This window comes from Camelus dromedarius, chromosome 13 (genome assembly GCF_036321535.1).
Source record: "Camelus dromedarius isolate mCamDro1 chromosome 13, mCamDro1.pat, whole genome shotgun sequence".
In the NCBI taxonomy this organism is placed as follows: Eukaryota; Metazoa; Chordata; class Mammalia; order Artiodactyla; family Camelidae; genus Camelus; species Camelus dromedarius.
In genome coordinates this window covers 30,655,337-30,677,098 of record NC_087448.1, presented here as the reverse complement: position 1 = coordinate 30,677,098, position 21,762 = coordinate 30,655,337, and positions in this window count along the sequence as shown.

Sequence of the window (21,762 nt, the reverse complement as noted above, 5' to 3'; positions counted from 1 at the left end):
AGGAGGTGTTTACTTTTTAAGGATGAAAATATTGATGTAATCAAGAGTCAAAATCTAGAACTACTTGTTATTGTATTTTTCTTTAAAAGGCAGCAAATAGTTATATTGACTTTTAACATAAACTGATCATGATTCTGTCTGAGGATTCTCTTCCAAGCTCAAACCCGTAATTGTGGTACTACATATGCAGTGTAGATATTTCTGTTGTTCAGTACTGATGACCTGTCTTAAAGCTTCTGGGAGCGATAGCTCAGGCAGACTCCATGAGCCATCTGCCACTGACACTGATGTTCTCATGCTATGCTGGGTCGTATTTTCTAGAAATTATATAAGAAGTCTGCTATGACCCACTCCTTCAAACCTATCAGATCACATTGGTAACTGTATGTGATTTCAGAGTGGATCAGTTCTCAAAATAGAAGTTAAATTGAGTGAAACTGATGACTGGTGCATAAGGGACTTGAGGAAGCAAAACAATTTTACAATTTTCGTATGAAAAGAAAACTCTCCATAGAGTTTATGCATTTTAGTGAAAACACATTTTTCCTTCAGATCACAATCTCATGTTATCTTGATGCACTCAGTGTATCAAGTCCAGGAATTCTTCACCTTAGCTCTTTGGGGAGAAGCTTTGTCTCTTAAATTGATTGTATAAATTTCAATGGTAGAGACACTCAGGGTAACCTGACAGTAAGGCACCCTGTTTATCATTGAAATTCATGACGTTTGTGGAACACTTTTGAAGAAAGGCCTTTTTGATCTTAGGAAACAACCTCTTTTTTTAAAAATGTGTTCCCAGTTTAATCTAAAATTCAATGTTCTCTAATTAGAGCTCTGTACCTGTGATTAGTATTAAATGGATTAATAGTATCTATTCTTCCTGAGAATGAATCTTCATTGAACTTGTTTCAGATCAAAAGGTAAAACATATTCAGACTTTCACTATTAAATCCCAATGCCCTCAAGCAAGTGGTCTGGCTGAAAGGTGGTACAAACTATTCAAGATGCCCTGGAGCGGCTTGTTAGAGGATATAAATTAGTACAAATGGCCAGTTTTCATCGCTCGATCTGTCACTCCTTCCGTAATCAGTACTATTGAATTATTAATGGTACAGTGTTCTGGGACTTACTTCAATGAATTTCCATCCAGACTTAAAGAAAAGTTTTATGTGAGAACATTTCCTGGGTGCAGCTAGACTTTTTGTTGTGTCTGTTTCAAGGTCCCGTTTTTAGCTAGAAATGATGAGGTGATACCTAAGTTCTTCATTTGATATTAAAGATCACGGATCAATAAGCTGCTGTAATTGGATTTTGTGCACAACTGAAATAACCTCTCTCAGAGTAGATAATTCAGAATAAGAACTTCAGCAACAGCTCCTCTAACATCAACTGGCCTATGGGTATACCTACTTGAAGGACTTCTTGGAGCTCCAAGTACTACTGAGCCATAAAAAAGAATAAAATGCTGCCATCTGCAGCAACATGGATGGACCTGGAGATTGTCATTCTAAGTGAAGTAAGCCAGAAAGAGAAAGAAAAATAACATATGATATCACTCATATGTGGAATCTAAAAAAAGAAAAAAGAAGGCACTGATGAACTTATCTACAAAACAGAAACAGACTCAGAGACTTAGTAAATAAACTTATGGTTAAGTAAATAAACTTATGGTTACAGGGGGAGGAGTTCGGAAGGGATAAATTGGGAGTTCAAGATTTGCAAATATTAACTACTATCTAGAAAATAGATAAACAAGTTTCTTCTGTATAGCACAGGGAACTATATTGAATATCTTGTAGTAACCTATAATGAGAAAGAGTATGAAAAAGAAAATATGATGTATATGTATGACTGAAACATTATGCTCTACACCAGAAAGTGACACATTGGAAACTGACTATACTTCAATAAAAAAAATTCAAAAAAAAAAGAAAAAAAGAGACAGCAGTTTATTCCTTGCTATGGAAAGAGCTAAAAAGATGCATCCTAGTATTCCAAAATCAATGAATATACCAGAGTGATAAGATTCACCACTTTTCTGGTTAAAACACTATGCTAGCCAAGGAGAGAAGAGCATTGTGGTCAGTGCATAGTGGCAGGTTTGTTAACATTGATTTTATTTTGTGAGAATAAATTGATATATGGTAGGGTGAGTGCAAGTAAAGGATAACTTGTTGACTATCTAATCACCTTACCTGCATACTGTCTAAATAGAACTGTGTGTATTATCTCCTTGTGATGATTTATTGCTATGTGTTTCATACAATTTTAACAATTCTGTGGTAAAACAGTAGGACTTTAATGCCCATTTTTATAAGATTGTTAATAATATATTTTCAATGTATTATAAAAAATAATTCATTTTAATATATTTTCAATATATTATAAACAATAATTCATTTTCGCTGTGTAAAATTTTGGTCTTTGAAATGTCAGTATGTTTGACAGGTAAAGGTATTTTTGTAAGAAACTCAAGATAAGCACAGCAATCTGGTGGTTAAAAATTTAGGAAAAAAAGATTCTTGACAAGCCTTAGAAGCTTGTAACTCATCTCTCTCAATAGGAGTAGATATTTTAAATGATGAAATATCACTGTTGAACCTAATGAGGAAGCCAATGAAGTAACATGTTAGAAGTCAAACTTAATCATCTTTAATATTAATTATCTCTGCAATAACTAAAATGAAAAAAAAATTTAAATTTGGATCTGATAAATAAAAATAAGTCATTGTAACAAGTGTATGTAGTTACTGACACTGTCCAATGTTCTAATTTGAAAGAGTTAGAATATGATAGGAATGAATAAAAGAGTGAGAGCAAGAGAAGTGAGAGAGAGAAATTTACATAATGAAACAACAGTCACTTGTGGTCCAGCCACAACCCTATTTTTTTTTGTCCTGAAATTTAATTATATTGACAATTAAATGATCCTTCATAGCTTAAGAAGTAATGTTGATAGTAAACAGCAATGATGACTAGGGTATTTTCAGACTGAAGATACATAAATAAATTAAAGTAAATTACCTCTCAGCAAATCTCAGATTTACAGAACTGCAAAGGGATGAATAATTCATCTAAGTTTATTTAGAATATCTAATGGGAAAAAGTGAAAACTTTGCCATAAAGGCAAGCCTTCAGTATTTCAGCTTGGCCATCCTTCCAACTGGATCCTGTCTTTCCCAGTAAGCTACTGATAATGTGTAGGGGAAGGGGATTGGGATGTCTTCTTTACTTGGCACAGTGCTTTGCACACAGTAGTTGTTCAAAAGTGTTTAATGGTGATCAAGAAAAAGAAAGCTGGTAATTAGGAATAAATTCTACCCAAAGACTATTTCCTTACTGAGCTCAAGATGTCATTGCTGTATTTCATCAATGTGGTGTCACACTTACTTTTAAATAAGAGCTTTAAGTAAGAATTCAGTGCTCTTCCTCAAGATTGCTTTGGCTGTTTGGGATCTTTTGCAGTTCCATATAAATTTTAGGAGGTTTTTTTATTTATGTGAAAAATGCCATTGAGATTTTGATAGGGAGTGCATTGATTCTATAGATTGCCTTGCATAGTATGAATGTTTTAACAATATTAATCCTTCTGATCGATAAACAGGGGATATATTTTCTTTCCACTTGTGTGTGTCTTCTTCAATTTCTCTCATTAAAGTCTTGTAGTTTTCAGTGTACAGTGTATTTTTCAGTTTGATCAGCTTGTTTAAATTTATTCTTAAGTGTTTTATTCTTTTTGATGGTATTTTGAATGAGATTGTTTATTTCTTTTTCAAATGGTTCATTTTCATATATAGAAATGTGTGATTTTAATGTTGATTTTATATCCTATAACATTACTAAATTTTTCACTAGTTCTTACATTTTTGGTGGAGTCTCTCAGGCTTTCTATATATGTTATCTAAAAAGAGAGAATTTTACTTCCTTTTTTCATTTGGATGCCTTTTATTTCATTTTCTTGCCTGATTCTCTGTCTAGGTCTTCCAGTATTATGTCGAATAGAAATGTTGAGAGTGGGCACCCTTGTGTTGCCCCAGTTCTTAGAGGAAACACTTTCAGTTTTCCACCATTAAGCAGGATGCTAGCTGTTGGCTTGCTATATATGCCTTATTATGTTAAGGTACGCTCCTTCTATACCCAGTTGGTTCAGAGTCTTTATCATAAGAGAGTGTTGAGTTTTGTCAAATAAGTTTTCTGCATCTAATGATGTCATCATGTGTTTTTTATCCTTCACGCTGATAGTGTGGTGTATTATAGTAATTGATTTTCACATGATCCAGCCATCTTGCTTCAGAAATACATTCAGAAGAAATGAAAGCAAGATTGAAGAGCCAGCTGTACCTCCATAGTACTGAAGCATTATCCACAATAGCTATGACCAAGGAAAAAAAACCTGTCTCCATCAAAATGTGAACACATACATATATCTAATGGAATACTATTCATCTGTAAAAAAGAAGAAAACTGTCAATTGTGGCAGCGTAGATAAATCTTGAGGGCATTGTGCTAAGTGAATTAAATTAGACAGAGAAAACCAAATACTATATAAGCTCTCTTATATGTGGAATCTAAAAGAGTCAAAATCCTACAAACAGAGTAAAATAGTGTTTCCAAGCTCTGGGGATTGAGAAAAATGAGATGTTGGTCAAGGGGCACAAGATTTCAGCTGTAAAATGAGTAAGTTCTAGAAATCTAATATTCACCCTAGTGGCTATAGTTTACAATATTGTACTGTATACCTGAAAATTGCTTAGGGTAGGTCTTAAACGCTAGTTCAAACACACAAACACTCACACAAAGGTAACAATGTGAGTTGATGGATGTGTTAACTAACATTACTGTGGTAACCATTTCATAATATATATATATTTACATACGTCAAAGAAAAAATAATTGAGGATTGTGTGAGAATTAAAATTATCAAAACCCATCAAGCTGAACTCTAGATTGAACTATTATTTTTTGTATTTTTTTTTACTATATTCAAAATTTGATTATTCAACATTGCATAAGTATGTTGATTTAGAAGCTAACTTGAGGCTAAGGTACAAATTTGGCCCAGAAGGTTTTTGAGATACAATATGCCTGTTAGTTAAAACATGACAGGTACTCTCTCTAGAATTGATTGAAGTGGGGTTTGTAGTTCTATAATTCTACAGGGAAAGCAATGTAACAGCTGCTGAATAACGTGATTCTTAAATGGCATTTTTTTACACTTAGGAAGGATTTGTAATTGATGTATTTAGCAGGTATTAAACAGCTCTCTACACTCTTGTCCAGTGGGGAGTGGCTGTCACGTTCCCCATGCTGTTATTCCATATGGCAAGACTGCCCACATTCAAAATTCCTTCTATTTGCATCTGATCAAAATCCCTGACTAATTTAGACTTGCAATTGGAAGTATCATAAAGAAATATGGACAAGTATCATTGCAAAATTAAGGCTTTCCCTTCTACCTTTCTCTAGCTTAGAGATAAGCAAATGTAGCCATGTTCTGTTTCAGGATTAAGGCCATGATAATTTTCCTCCATGTATCAGTTGAGATCAGATAAAACATTATTTTTAAAAATTCCTGAAAGAGTAGTGGGCATTTCACCATAAAAACTTTGTGAGTGGAATAAAAAGTCCTACTTAACATCCAGGTGTATTCCAAGAGGATTAAATATATTAATCTGAGAGAATAGTTTATAGACAGTAAAGTTTGAGACAATATAAAATGTACTTGATAGTTATAGTAGTTGTATTTTCATGTCCATTTTGATGAATTGTCCTATAAAGGCACCAAGGCAGCAGCGGTGAGGTGTGGTAGACAAAGTTAGGATTTGTTGTATAGCACAGGGAAATATATTTAATTTCTTGCAATGAACTGTAATGAAAAGCATCTGAAAAAATGTATGTATATATATATATATATATAAATGATTTGCTTTGCTGTACACATGAAACTAACCTTGTAAATTGACTACCTGTCAATAAAAAAATAAGAATTAAAAAAAGTTTAAGATTTCTAGGCAGTTTATCTGAGTTGAAATCCTGGATCTGGAATGTCTTAGCTTTGTGTTTCACTGAACCTTTCTAAACTTCAGCGTTCTCTTCAGAAAAGTATGCATAACAATGTTAATTCAGTGATCACTGCTGTTTGGAAAAAAATTCAATAAAATCATCTAAAAATCTAGCACTGTTTGTGGCACATTTCTGTTACTTAAAAAATATGCAACAGAAGAAGTTTTGAAAAGTTTGCATGAGGTGACAAATGTTAGTTGTATTGTGATTAAGTATCTGGAACTAAAATAATCTCAAAATAAATGTACAGCAATAAAAAATTTAAAAAGTCAAAACTGTTTCTGTCCAAAGTTCTGAGACCAGCTAAAAACTAAAGCTTTCTTGGAACCGTTGTCTGATATCTGTGTATTACATTATATTTGTCCATTGCTACTGCCCTGAACTGAAGAATTAAAATGTAGCTTTGTCATTTTTAGAGAAAAGCAGCATTCTTCCTGTTTTAAATTGTGCCCGTGTGTGTGAAGGCAGCAGATGGTGGAGCAGAGGGACGAGATGGCTCACATATATTATCAAGTACACGGCACATAAATCAATAGTCTTTCAAAACCCAAGTTTAGCTTAAGAATGACTTGATCAGATGCAGTGTAAGTTATGTCATCTCCAACATAAAATATGTCGTTACGAGAATAATCTTGTTGGTGTTTTTTTTTTTTTTTTAACTATGGTAAGTAATTTAAATGCAATATATAAATTATAGAGGTACTACCCAGGTAGTTAATACTATGTAGAAGTTAATGAGATTATGATTTAGAGGAATTCTATTCCCACAAATTAATCTTCATTTTGAGGACTGAAAAATCTTTACTGAATGTATAAAAGGAAGATTGTATCATTGCTGAATTTCACCCGGGCTTGACATTATAACATGTTGCCACTAGAGCTCATTGTTGCTCTTTCCATGGATTTTGAGATTCAATTTCCTTACGATTCTTTTCCTTTCATCTTTCTATTTACTTTCTTTCTTTTTTCTTTCTTTTTTTTTCTTCCTTCCTTCTTCTTTCCTTCCTTCCTTCTTTTATTCTTTTCTTTCTCCTTAAATTGTTCTGCTAGCTGGGATAGTCCTTTCTGAAAAAATATTGCATTCTAAAATACATATTGATATTTAAGAATAAAAATATCCCAAGATGTAGAATTTCCTCCTTAAAGTATAAGATATCCATACTACAATGATTTCTGAGAATGCAGTACCTTACAGAATACTTTGTACAAATATCAACCTGATAAACATCTTACACCAGTTTTATAAAACATGTTAAATGGGTCCTTTGTATGTATTCCCCAAGCTTGATCAACTTATTTAAAAACTCATGAGAATTCTGTCATATAAAATTTGGACTTAAAAATTGTTTCTATTATAATTTCTTAAAAACAAATCCTTTCAGTAGTACTCAAATAAAATTTCAGTGTCTTATTTCTAAAAGCCATTACCTAGACCAATCTCTCTCTCTCTCTTTTTTTATTGAAGTATATTCAGTTACCATGTATCAATTTCTGGTGTACAGCATAATGTTTCGGTTATACATATACATACATATATTCGTTTTCATATTCCTTTTTCACCATAAGTTACTACAAGATATTGAATATAGTTCCCTGGGCTATACAGAATAAACTTGTTTATCTATTTTATATATAGTAGTTAATATTTGCAAGTCTCAAACTCCCAATTTATCCCTTCCCAACCCCTTTTCCCCCAAGTAATTATAAGATAATTTACTATGTCTCTGAGTCTGCTTCTGTTTTGTAGATAGGTTCATTAGTGTCTTCTTTTTTCCTTTTTTAGATTCTACATATGAGTGATATCATATGGCATTAGACCAACAGCTCTTAAAGAGCTTTTTAATTCCCCATTTTACATAAAAAGAAACCTGGGTTTCCCCTCCAGTTCAAATTAAGAATTTGTCACTTTCAAGTCTTTGAAAACAAAAATATTTAGGACCACAGAACAAAAAGATATACAAAGAGATAATCATAATTTCTTCCACTTTCTTCTTTCTCCTTGCTTTCTCACAAATGTCAAATCAGCACATGCTCCTGCTGCTCTCCTAACATTTTTGAAACTGTCTACAATCTAACTCCAAATTCAGTCCAAATGAAAACAGTCGTCTTTATCATTGACCAAAATGCGTATTGGATGTGTGTATGGCTTTCCTAGATTCTGTTAGATAATAAAAGGTCCAAAGAAATGTCCAAAATAATTTATCTCCATTTACACTAGGTTAATGATTATGAAGTTATTATGGTCACACAAACCTATTAAACTGTAGATGATCTTTCTTGAGGAAAACTCCCACTTAGAATTTTTCAAGAAAACCAATAGCCCAAAGCAAGTTAAAATTCCAATCTAAAACTTCCCTAACTAGCTGCAAGATGGATTTCCAACTCACGCCCTCCTTCATTGCTTCTCAATAAACCTTTCAATTAAAAACATAATTTTAAAATGTGTGTGCATGCCACATTGCACAAACGCACGCACACACACACACACACACACACACACACACACACACACACACAGCCCTCTCAAGCTTTGCCCTCATCCATCTATGAAAGCACACTTCATAAAACAACAGACTACTGTAATCGGCTTTTCCAGGGTTTTTCCCCCACCTCACTTCAGACACAAGCTTCTGTTTCAAGCCCACCTATTCCCACCTCCGTCTAATTGAGACTCTTCTTCTTTAGTGACCAAAGCAGCTTCTTTCCTTCTGCCCCGCCCTCTGCTTCAGTAAGGCAGAAATCTGAGCATTTCTCTTACAACGCTCCAGTTCCCAGGACGTACAATAATGGCTAGTTAAATTGTTTATGTACTTTTGTAAAACATCAGGCTATGAAAAGAAATTGGACTTAGAATTTCGGTTCATATTTCAGTAACTGGTACCTGTAACTTTCCTATTTTTTGCCTAGTTAATTTTATATGCTGAGAGAGTTCCCAGAGATCCAGGCAGGGTGGGGGCGAGGAGAAGGAAGATGGACAATGTAATTTGAATGAGAAAGATGTACAGTGATACTTTTCCTTTCAAATTACCTGACAATTCAAGAGACATGGGTTATATATTAAGGAAAGAATGTAGCCCAAGACAGCATATTCCTGCCTGCCTGGGACTGTCTTAGATAAATGGACAGCTTTCTATACTGTGGAAGTTAGATATTATATTCAAGATAAAGGGTTTGACTGACAGATCAGTATCTGAGTAATACCTGGCATATCATTATCTTCATGCAAATAAGGACAGCCATTCTAAAGTCATTAGCTGGACTTTTGGTTGGGAGTGGGCCTGTGTTACTAAAATCAAGAGTGCCAAAGTGCTTAGCATTTCCACAAAAATCCACAGATCAGGGAAACTACATGTTAAAAACAATACAAAATTAGCTTAAAACAACTGCCAATGAAAATTGCTGAATTATTCCACTCTTGTGAATTGTTTTATCAAACATAAAATCTTTTACCTTTTTTATTTTATAACAGATGCACAAGAGTAGGGTATCATAGTAAGAATGATTTTTACATGAAGACTTTTAAAAATTAAATGTGCAGCAAATATAAATAAAAATTATTTTTAATAGATGATAGCACTTGGATTTCATTCTTTTTCTCTTTTTTTCCTAATTTTGGTCATTTTGTTTTCCTTAGCATATTTCAATAATTATGTTCATCATTTTCCCAAAAAATATTTACCACTATTCTCAAAGTAATTAACATAAGTTATCTTCAACTAAAGGGAACTCATTCATCCTTAAAGCTGAGCTATTTTTCATTATACCATATTTTTTCAACTCTCCACACCTTTCCCCACCCTAGATGAGAGCCAATAATTTAAAACTTCTAAATCTTTGAAAGCTCCATCAATTTTGTTTTCACTTTGAAGTATCTTTAAGACACAAAGAGTCACCATTATCGATGTGGACAATGCAGTGTGGAGATTCTTTATGATACCCTGCTCTTCTTTTTATTCAAGGACAAGGCTCGGAGCTTGGGAACCAAACACAGCTGGTCTCATTGGAACGGTGTTTTATAAAAGGAATTGATACTTAAATGAATACAGTGCGCACAGTTACGCAAGCAGCTATTAACCTCTAAACCGTATCCAGCTCCTCCTTATTACAGTCATTTACTCAGTGATATCAAGTTAACATCAATAGAGCCGTTATCATCTTGCAAACCTATGAAAGTATTTATTTGGCATTTACAGTCTATGACCTCTTCACCTGCAGCTTATTTTCCCATGGTTCAAGAATTCAAAAGTACATCTTCTTATACAGTGAAGTTGGACAAAAAAATTTTTATGTTCCACTTTTTGTATAGAAGACACTAATTTCTTCAGTAGTTGTATAGAATTGTTTCAAAATCCTAAGCAATGTAGTCCCAAAGTCTATGCTTATTTGAAATATGCAGATAAGATTCTAAAAAAAATACTCTTCATTTTCTGTATTATTTTACATGTGGGAAAAATCCGTGTTTTGTATACGTGTGTGTGTGTGTTTTTGAGAAAGAGTTATAGAATCATGTAACAGTCTGTAATAAAGAAGAAAAGTCTGTATTGATCAGCAGAATAGTTAGCAAGCACTATTTCTTGACCATAAGCGATGGAAGAGTGTATTGTGCAGTATATTCCCAAATGTTCCTATATGAATTGTTTTTGTGCTTTATTGACAATTGTTAAATTTTCTATTTTAAATCAACTTTCCAGAGAATCTCAACCAATTCTTGAGGTGTAACAGGTTACTGACAAGCTGACATGACCAAACTTAATGAACAAATTTAATCACATACTCAAATGCCATTTAGGTCTCTTGAATAAAATGAAAGGAACTCATATATACAACTACCTCAAACTTCAAAAATTATTTCATAATTAGTTTATTCTTTTCCTTGTTTCTCTTCAATCTGTTGAATTGGCTGGTCAATTTACAAGGAGTTGATCAGAAACCTGAGTGTCACCCATGAATTTACCCATTTCCACATACTTAAAATAACCATCCCTTAGAGACCACTTAAATGGATTCCTTTTCTTCATCTCCCTAACACCTTTCTAGGATGAGCTCCCATATTCTTCCTTATGGTTTACTGTAGTAGCCTAAAATGTCTATAATCTTGAAAACTTCCAGACATGAACCTTTTACTGAAGAGGATAACCAGATGGCAAATAAGCACATGTAAAGTTGTTTAACATCATTCATCATCAGGGAAATGTAAAAAGCACCATGGGATATCACTAAATAATCTATCCAAATGACTAAAATTAAAGCCTGTGAAAACATCAAATGCTAACAAAGACTCAGAGACAAAGGATCTCTCAAGCTTTACTGATAGGTATGTAAAGTGTTTCCAACCACTTTGAAAACAGTTTGGCAGTTTAGTATAAAACTAAACTTGCAATCACCCTGGAACCCAACAGTTGCCCTTCTCTGCACATATCCCAGAGAAATGAAGATTTATTTTCACTCAAAAACCTATACATGAGTGTCTACAGTAGCTTTCATAATAATAGCCAAAACCTAGAAACAACCCAGATGTCTTTCAATGGGTGGATGTTGAAACAGACTGCGGTACAACCATACCATGGAATACTACTCAAAAAAAAAAAAGGGGGGGGGAATGAACTGTTGATACATGTAACTAACAACCTGGATGGGTCTCCAGAGAAGCATGCTGATTTTGCCAATCCCAAAGGTTACATATGGTATGCATCCATTTTAATAATAGCATTGAAATTATAGAACTAGAGAACAGGTCAGTGGTTGCCAAAGGTTAAGGACCTGATGGGAAGATGGGAAAAAACAGGATTAGAAAAGGGTAAAACAAGAGATCCTTCTGGTCTTGGAACTGTTCTGTATCTTCACTATGTAATGGGTGAATGAATCTACACGTGACAAAATTGAAAGTGATTAGGCATCTGATTTGTCTTTAAAAATCTTTGACAAAAAATTAGTAAACAGGAATTGAAATGCTCAGGCTTAACTATCTGAACTTAAATTTAGAATTAATAAATATTCAAAACACTGTTAAAGAATATTTGTGAAATGTTTAGCTCTTGGAATTTCTGATTCTCAATTTTTGTCACAGTCATTCTTTATTATATACCCATGATTTCAATATTAGCCTCTAAATAAATTGCCACAAAGTAAAATATAAATAAATAATATGTACTTTATTATGTTTCCATATGTATAATCCTATATTTATGAACAATTCTTTTACCCATTTTTCTGATACATTAAGACCTCAGCTCTATAGATGAATCAAAACAATAAACAGCAAAGGTAGACAAAAGGTAGACAAAAAATTGCACAGAGCTAAGTATACACACACATACAAGTATAGGTAAATCTAGGGCAAATCTGAGCAATTTTGCTATGAGGGGAGAGAGACTATTACAATAGAGGAGAGAGACTGAAGTCAACTCTGCTAAAACAAAAGGCAGGGGAGTTTCTGAGCTCTGGAACTTGCTAGTGGGAAAGTTAATGGAGAGGCTGGTCAGCGTAATGAGGCCAACTGTGTTTGTTAATTGGTACTTATTGAAGTTAGGCTTCCACTCTCCTCAGGAGACTGGGATACAGGTCCCTACTTTAATGATTACATTTCAAAGTGATGGCTCCTAGGTCCTTGAGAAAGACATTCCTGGGTTGTGGAAGATTTACATGTCAAAGAGCCAGAACAAAAATTTACAATTTACAAGTTTTCTAAAGTAAATGTTTTTAGGAACAGGGAGGTTGGGAACCCACAGTCAGAAAAAAAATACATCTAAAGTTGAGTCAAGCTGAGGAAAGTGTTCGGGCTGTCCTGATGACTTCCAATTCGGTCCTCACATGCAGCAAGTTCCCCTTTAATTTTCTGGTGAAACACTTGTTAGAAGCTTTCCTGAATCCATCATACCCTCTTCACGGAAAACTTGGAGAACATCCTCTACTAATGGCATTGCCATTGTTCTGTGCCTCCCAGTGGACTGCAAACTCTTTAAAAACAAGTACAGTGTCTGCCACCATGCATTCTTAGCATATAGGCCAGAACCTGGCACAGAATTTGTTTGTTCATTCAGCAAATCTCTGTGAGGTGATTAAAATGGATCAGAAACTATATAAACCCTCTTCTTCACACCATTTTTCCCCCTTAGGATCTTTCTCCTAATACTTACATATTTTACATCTCAGAACAAAATTTGTGCACGTACATAGTTGTTATTTTTTATAGGTGAAAAAATAAATGGTCTATGTCTACTCCATTTAGCATATTTAACATTCTTAAAATTTAATTAATGTTTTTTCTCAAAACCTGTTTCTTTTCCTTATTCATTGTAGTTAAGGATATCATTATTTATCTAATTACTCAAGGCAGAAAAAAAATGGTCATCCTAAACCTTAATTTTTTTCCTTTCCAGCCTGTGAACAAAGAAAAGCAGAGAGCGTTGTTCACCACCTCGTTCTACAAGGGTTGTCATAACTCACTGCAATTGCTCACCGATTTGCACCCTGAGAGGAATTCAGGGTGAAAAACCCACCATCACTCCATGTTTTGGAAAAACAGGCTCAAAGATAAATAGTTACATGCGAATCTCAGGAAAATTTCAATGGCCCCATTTCTTGCATCTTCCCACACATAAAAAAGCACTAAAATCGTGAACTTGAGACAGCTGCTCTTTGTGATTAGCAGTGATCTTTAACCAAAGTATATGCTTGACTGCATGTATTTCCTAGCCAAAAAGTTCCTATAGGAACTGGCTTCTCTTCTACATCTTGGGAGCAGTTCCCTCAGGGCTACTGAGAGGCTGTCTCCCAGGATATAGTCCAAATAAAACTTATACTCACAAGTCTCATGTGCATATTTCTTTAGGTGGAAAAGCCCCCATATTTATCCTGTGAGCAGACCTTGATTATTATGCCTCTGAAGTGGCATTTCCATCTCCTCTTTTTCATAACCAAAGTCACTCCTTTAGGCCATTGATAACCTGGACTATTAAAGTAATTTCTCTGACTCTGCCCAATCCTTTGTCTGCAGTCCAATCAAATGATTCTTTAAATGGAATCAAATCAGGTCATAATTTCAAAGCACTTTCTACCCTCTCTTCTCTCTTCTGCATTATAAATATAGATTCTAAAGTCCTTAGTGTGGTGTATAATCACCTTCATGGCCCAGCTCCTCCCTCCCTCTCTAGACTCTTCATGTTCCTTCATGCATCTTATGCTCCAGAAATGACAATACTCCTATAGTACTGTAAGCCTGCCAGTGTGTTGGTAGTTTTTCACATTTCTCTTTTTAATTTCTTTTCCAGGAAGCATCTTCCTCTCCTTTCCCTCCCCCTACACCCTCATCCTCCGTATATTACACATCATAGTCCTCAAATTCCATCTTATTTGGGAAAAATTTCTCTGACTACAACTTAATCTGAAATTGATTTATGTGAACACTATAAGTTTCTATCTATCTATCTATCTATCTATCTATCTATTTATCTATCTATCTATCTATATCTTTTAAAAATAAAGCCAAACAAATGTTACAGGAAATTAAACACACTCAGAAAAGCAAGAGGATTCACAGCCTCCAAATATTGGAAATCATAAATACAAAGTTAACATGGTAGGACTAATGCAGAGCATCTCCTGTTCCTTGCTCTTAAAATGAGAAACAGGACTGAAGGAGGTGTTATCCATGCTCCACTGGCATGTCCGCGATTATTTACCAGAACACTTACATGAGAAAGTTCAGGTGCAGTATATTACAGTTCTTTTCTTAACAATGTCAATCATTTTAAGTTGGTAATGATGTAAAAAAAGAAGAAGAAGAAGAAGTCAAGTTTCAAGAGCAGAGCAAAAAACACTGAAAGGACTTGAGCCCAAAATGTTTATTACAGTGTGCACTGTTAAAATGTGCAGCTCAAATTTCATTTCTTGTAAACTGTGAAGAAAATAAAATATAGCTTGCATAATGCATTTCACAGTAATAACATTATTCATGATAGGCGAATAAAACTTTAAAAAATTGGTTTATTACCATGTGTCGTGTCTGAATAAGGGCTAAAATGTACTTGTGCTTTCAATTAGTATCATTGACTTTATATAGAGAGTCAAGTGCGGCCAAATTGCATAGAGCGGTGAACTGACAATTTGTCAATTCACTGGCTCAATTACACACCCAAAGAACCACTTTGGATTTCAGAGTCAGCGTGGATTATTTACACTGATCGAGTAACCAGTTCAGAGATAAATCTCCAACTCTGTGGACATAACTTGGAGATAAATATATACCTACAAATCATTCACAAATCCTCGATGCCTCAAACATGTATGTTCCAAACTTCACAGCTAACAAAACAGAAAGAAAGACAGTTTCCATAAATTTTTGCTTATGGGTACTTGATCTAAGATACTGAAATTTAGGTAGGTGCTAGATTCCTTGATGAAGCCCTTTAGAACTGGGAATGAGGAGCTCTTAACAACAAGAAATGGGAATTGTAGCTTTTATTTGTGAAAAAAAATCTGTTTTCTTATACTAATATATTGCTTCCCAGGACATAAAGCCACTGTATATTTTTTCTCAGTAAGCAGTTATTCTTATCAGAATTTAATATTCAATACTAAAGAATATTCTATTCTTAATATAATTTAATTATTCCAATTTATTAAAATTTAATTAGATGAAAAATGATATTTCATAATACAGAAAGTTAGATTTAATTAGAAGACTTTTTGAGAATAAAAACATTCCAGTAAGAAATTCTCACTTTATACAGAAAATACCACTTATTAGCAAGTATTTACTTGCTATATTTTTCTAAGTTTGCCTGTTATTTTATTAACTAAGTTTTTAATACATCTTAAATATTTCAGAATGTAAATCAGAGTAAAAGCTTAAGAATAACAAAGATTATGGTGATTTTGGGGGGGAAGGAAGCCCTATGTGATAAAAAAAAAACATTTATTTTAGGAATGTGGTTCTGGACACAGCCAAGGGAAAGAAAGGAAGGAAGGAAGGAAAGAAGGAAAGAAGGCAGGAAGGCAGGAAGGAAAGAAAGAAAGAAAGAAAGGAAGGAAGGAAAGAAGGAAGGAAGAAAAGAAGGAAGGAAGAAAGGGAGAAGGAAGAAAGAACGGGAGAAAGAGAGAAAGCGAGAGAAAGGCAGGAAGGGAGGAATGGAGGAAGGGAGGAAGGGAGGAAGGGAGGAAGGGAGGAAGGGAGGAAGAAAGAAACCAACAAGGGTTTGGAAATGTAATATGTAACAAAACCTGAGAATGAGCTAAATGCCTGTGTTAGGAAAAAAAATGTTTCTCCTGTACTTTGATGATGTATAGTGCAGCCTTCCACTATCCTTAAATTCATGCCTTTGCAAAATGTTCCCTCTGCTTCAGTCTCGTCTCTATAAAGATCAAGTGCTCTCTTTGAGACTTGGCTAAGATTCCATCCTTTGTGAGGTCATCCTTTATTATTCGTCAGTATCGAACTTTAGATCATTTGTTCTGTCTTCTCAACTAGGCTTTGCTTTCCTAAAAGCTGCGATTGTAATTTTTACCTCTTTTATACTGCCCTAAGGATTAGCAGTGCCCTGATTCTCCCAATCATATCACTAAATTGTATTTTCCCATTGGTCTTTCCACTCTCTGAACTGATCTTGTCCATCTATGCACAAAGTGCTTCTGTGGCCTCGCTCCACACCAGAATGTGAGTTCAAACAGTGAGGGGACCTTGTCTTTCTTGATCATGCAGTTTCCCAATTCCTGGAAGAGTTCTCAGCCAAGAGTAGGACCTTACATATTTGTTGAAAGAATGAAGTGGCAGAGTTCTGATTAAGTAGTAGGTGTGTACACTTAATGGTTAATTTGAGCAAGGGTTAAGGAACAGGTGGCTGACAGTCCAGGCTCTGCAAAGTATGGGAAAGAGATGTCAGAGAACAGAATCTGTAGAATTCCACTCAAGTCAGCTCTTCCCCTGATCAGCTCCATGACTTGGGCAAATCACTAGTGAGGCTCTCTCTTAGCCTCTGTTTCCTCATTTGTAGAATGGGGCTGATAATATAATTGTATTTGTTCTACTTGTATTCTTGAATGATAAGTGTGTGAAAATATTTTCAACTTATATAAGAGACAATGCTGTACAGCGCTCTGATCTGGAACTTGTAGTCACTACATCCATGTCACTTACATTCATTCTTTTCAGTTTTAATAGATACCAATAAGTAGACTTTATATGTATAAATGAGTATATTATTAGTGACTGGAGTTTTATAAGAGGAAATGTACACATATGTAAAAATATCAGTCACACATTTAGTGTTAAAGTCAGTATTCATTTTCTGTCCATAGGTGGCAGCAATGTACTAAAGCTTACATAATGATGGTCAACCCAGTGAAAAAGTTATCTGTATACTAAATACCATGTTCTCGTAATAGTACATGAAAATTATTTAAGAGGAACCATAGCATCAATAGAATATGAACAAAAAATATTTTTAAAACCTTCCACAGCCAGCCTCAGTCCTTTATTCAGTGAGCTAAAGGGTTTCTTCAGTTCGCTCAGCATGAGCGTCTTTGTCATTTTAACTGACTGTCACAATAGATATTGACAAAAATAAAACTCTTTTAAGATAATAGCAATTCAAAACAATACCAGGAAAATGCCCTGTCTTTCAGCAGCGGCTATTAAAAATGGATTAATACATGCATGCCGCTCTCTTTTATTTGTTTAAAAAATTAAAATGACTGGAAAGCGCTTACATCCAGAAACCTTTTATAAGGAAAGAATGGGGGAAAGTAAAGAAAGGAGATTTCCAGATTTAGACACTGAAGACAAAGCAAACCAAGAGCAATGGGCCCATGGGAGACAAGAAAAGCTACAAGACGAGATTGAACTGGAGAAAAATATAATAAATCTAAACAAAGCCTCAGACTGCCTATCAAAGCACAAAGCATATTTTGGTCAGCTATTGAATTTTCTGTCTATAAAATTCCCTATCACATGTTGAATCACATTGGTTCATTTTTCTTCCCTGTTTAAATTAAGAGTTCATTATGAATACTTTGGAAAAATCACACCAATATTGAGAGCCCAATTTCGTGGAAGAAATATATTCTCATGTTAAATCATGAGAAAGAAGAGCAGGGTGAATTGCCTCTATTCTGCAACATTTAACGTCTGAAAATAATCTTTTGGTACTGAAAGTATTTTAGCATTTAATTGGAATGATTTGGAGAGAAGCAGGCATCTAAAGAAAAAGGAAGAAAAAAAAAATGGGAGAAAGAACTTTTGAGACAGGCAGAAAGAGAGAGAAGGGAGACACCCCAAGGCTGCCCGATATAAGGCAAAACACGGGTGTAGCCCATGGAAGAGAAAGGACTGTTGAGTTACAGAACCTTACGAGGTTCAAAGCAAAATTCAAAACAACTTACAGATGTGGGATTTACTCATATCAGGGGTAGGTCTTTTAATACTGAATTACTTAGCTCTTTGACTCTAAAAAATCCTAAGTCCTGTAAATCCTCTAGGGCCTACTATCTAATTATATTGGATATCCTGCATGTCTCCTCAATAAAAACGACCTTATTATTTAATGGCTGGACTTTGGAGTCTTTGAAGACTAGGTTCTGCTCTGCTGGAAATAAATTAAAAACGTTGCTTTCTTTTTGCCATAGTTCCTAATTTGGACCTTTATTTTCCATCTCATCATTTCCCAACCTACAAAAATCATGCATTTTCCTAAATGAATGTATTTTCACCAAGCCAGTAGTACAGACAGGAACTGCTCCTAAATTTTTTCTTGTTTTTTCCCCTCATTTGGTGAAATTCTTTACTAGTACAACAAAATATGATTTGCATGGTATCAGCCCCACCTGTTTATAATTATATTAACTCATAGGAAACTGAATCAACAAAGCCTCAGGTTTTAGTCTTATCCTACAAGAAGAAATAAAACTAACAGATTTGGGGAAATATACAGAGCATTTGAACACTGCTAAGATTTGCCACAAGTTTCAAATTGTCCATTAGACATAAATTTGAGTTTTTAAAGTTATATTTTCTTCAAATAAATCTGCAGGTTAAAAAGTACCAGAAGCATCTTCATTGCTACTGCATGAAAAGGTGAGGATGGTGGTAATTCTTTTTGGAAACTTTTTTATTTCTGAAAAATTATGTTCTGAAAAGCAAAAGCTTCAAAAATGTTATTTGTTCTTTCTCACGGATTCTCATTGATTACACAGTTGAATAAAAAGATAAGATTCAAATTGAATACTGTATAACATGTATAGTATTTTTAACACTGTCTCCCCAAACTACTTAAGGGGAAAAATAAATACCTTATTTGTATTGAGACATTTCTTGGGGAGTGTGTGGCTACATAAAAATATTTTAGGAAAAGTATTTTATTAAGGGCATTTATTGCTATTTTGAATCCAGCTGTTATTTTGAGCTAGAAAAATGATCAAAATTCTTACTTAAATCATCGATATAAAAATATTAGCCAAATTTCTTGATTATTCTTTGTCACTTTAAAAAACAGTAGAAAGGTGAAAATCTACTGTTTTTAGGAAAATATAAAACTCTCTTAAAACAATTCTTACACCTGGTTCCCTAATCTCCTCGTGTTGACTTCTGGTAAAAATAAAATCACCAATTAAAATGACAAAATGTACTTTCTGAGTGCACTGTTAGTCACTAGACACTCTACAGCACAACTATCTAATGGAAATTATTTTTGAAATGACTGTGTCCAGGTAATTCAATCCCGAAATATGTGTTTTATTTTATCACTCTATTAGATGAAAAAATAATGTCTCTCATTTAATGAATGGGAAGGGGTACTGAAGAGAAGGTGTCACAGTATGTATGACCAAATGTCCTTGTACGAGAGCTAGCATATGGATCAGAATGCAAATAAAATGATAGCACAAATGTTTAAATGTCTTCTTTCCATTAACAGAAATGATGAAGCCCCGGAAAGTTAAATGATTAAAAGTTGAGGGGGAGGGCAGATTCTAATCTCAAATGCGTAGTTTATACTGCTGCGTATCTCGGAAAGCAGTTACGTGATAACAAAACAGAAACTGCGAAGTGTACGGGGTGCTTTTTAGAAGCCAGGGTGGTTGAAATTAAAATGCCAAGAATCAGCCATGTGATATGTGGTCCACCTTCACAGGAGGGAAAAAAGGAAGGGATATTCTAGCATAAAGAAGTCATCACGACAGTAGGAGGTATTAAAAACTGCTAATTAAAAACATATGAATTTACAGTTCATATGGTTCTGTCTTTGAGAATTTAGATGTGGATTCTGGTTCTACTGAAAATTCTGAAGAGTTACCAGTAGAAGCCAGGAATATTCTAACCCTAAAATTAAGATCTTCTTCTTGCATTCTCATTTGTTGCTGTATGCACTCGTGTTACAATTCTATTGTGAAAAATATTCTTAAATAAAGTGACTATATAGCCAAATTATAATAATATCTGTTGATTTTTTAGCAATGTATATATTTTAACATTGTCTACAAGTAATAATCCTGTATTACAGATACTTTCATTGCTCCTTGACCATGCCATAATTATTCAATTTAATGAGTAATTAATATTTATCAATAAGTGAATTGCACATTTTTTTCCTAAAAATGAAAACCTCCCCTTCCAGCACTATATGGTTGGCAAGTTTGTAAGAGAGAACTTTCCTTGCTACTTCTAACACCCATATTAACCTTCTATAAAAACAAGCCAATTAAATCTACTGCATCCATAACAAAAGTTCATCAAGATATTCGTAGTTCAATTTTTCTCACAATCTCTTATGAAATAAGTTGGGCATACTCATCTTGCCAATGGCAAATTACTTCTGCAACCAGCTGGTGTCTCAAGACTTTTTCCTACAAATAGTTTGAATTTGGGATCTCAGTTTTTCACTTTTTTGTTATCATCATTCCTAATTTTTTTATTACATAGTCAAACGTTTACATAACCTGTCTATCTAGTGGTTCTTTCAGTTAAAAGACATTACTACAGTGGATTCTTTACCAGCTGGAGGTTTTTCATGGTAATTGCTGGAGATTCCTTGTTATTACAACTATGCGTTCTAATTCTGCCTAATGAGCCAATGCTAGTGATAAAGGAAACCCCAGGGCAGAGTGAAGGCTGTCACTTTTGGAAAAACAAATGGTATAAATGATGCCTCACAGCCCAAGAGTTGAAACAGTGAGCATGAGCTAAAAGGAGATTTTACCTGAGCTCACAATAGAGACCTATATAAACTAAATAGTAAATTCCTTGAGAGATTATAACTGTAATATTTCTGATGGCATGGGGTGTGACATTAAGAACTACAGTTAGTCTTCAAGGATGAAAACACAAAAGTAGTTTTTGTGGCTTAGAAGATACACGAGAGACTTTTATTTATCTAGGTCACAGGCCATAAGGTGATAAGAGTCATATTTTCTCATCTATTGACAGACATTTTGAATATGGTAATATGAGGGATGAGAGAAAGGAAAAATCATTTAGGTGGCATTTACTATGGGTTAGAGCCACTTACATACAGTTATTTAATAATCATAGCAATGTAAAGCAGGAGTTTATATCCCTTTTCCAATGTTTAAAAACTAAGATTTAGAGAGATTAATAAACTGCCCTCAGTAGATATAACTCAAAGGGACAATGCTGAGATTTGGGAAGTGGGCAGGGCACAACCACTGAAGGAATGACACACTAATTGAGATCAGGACAAACTGGTTAGA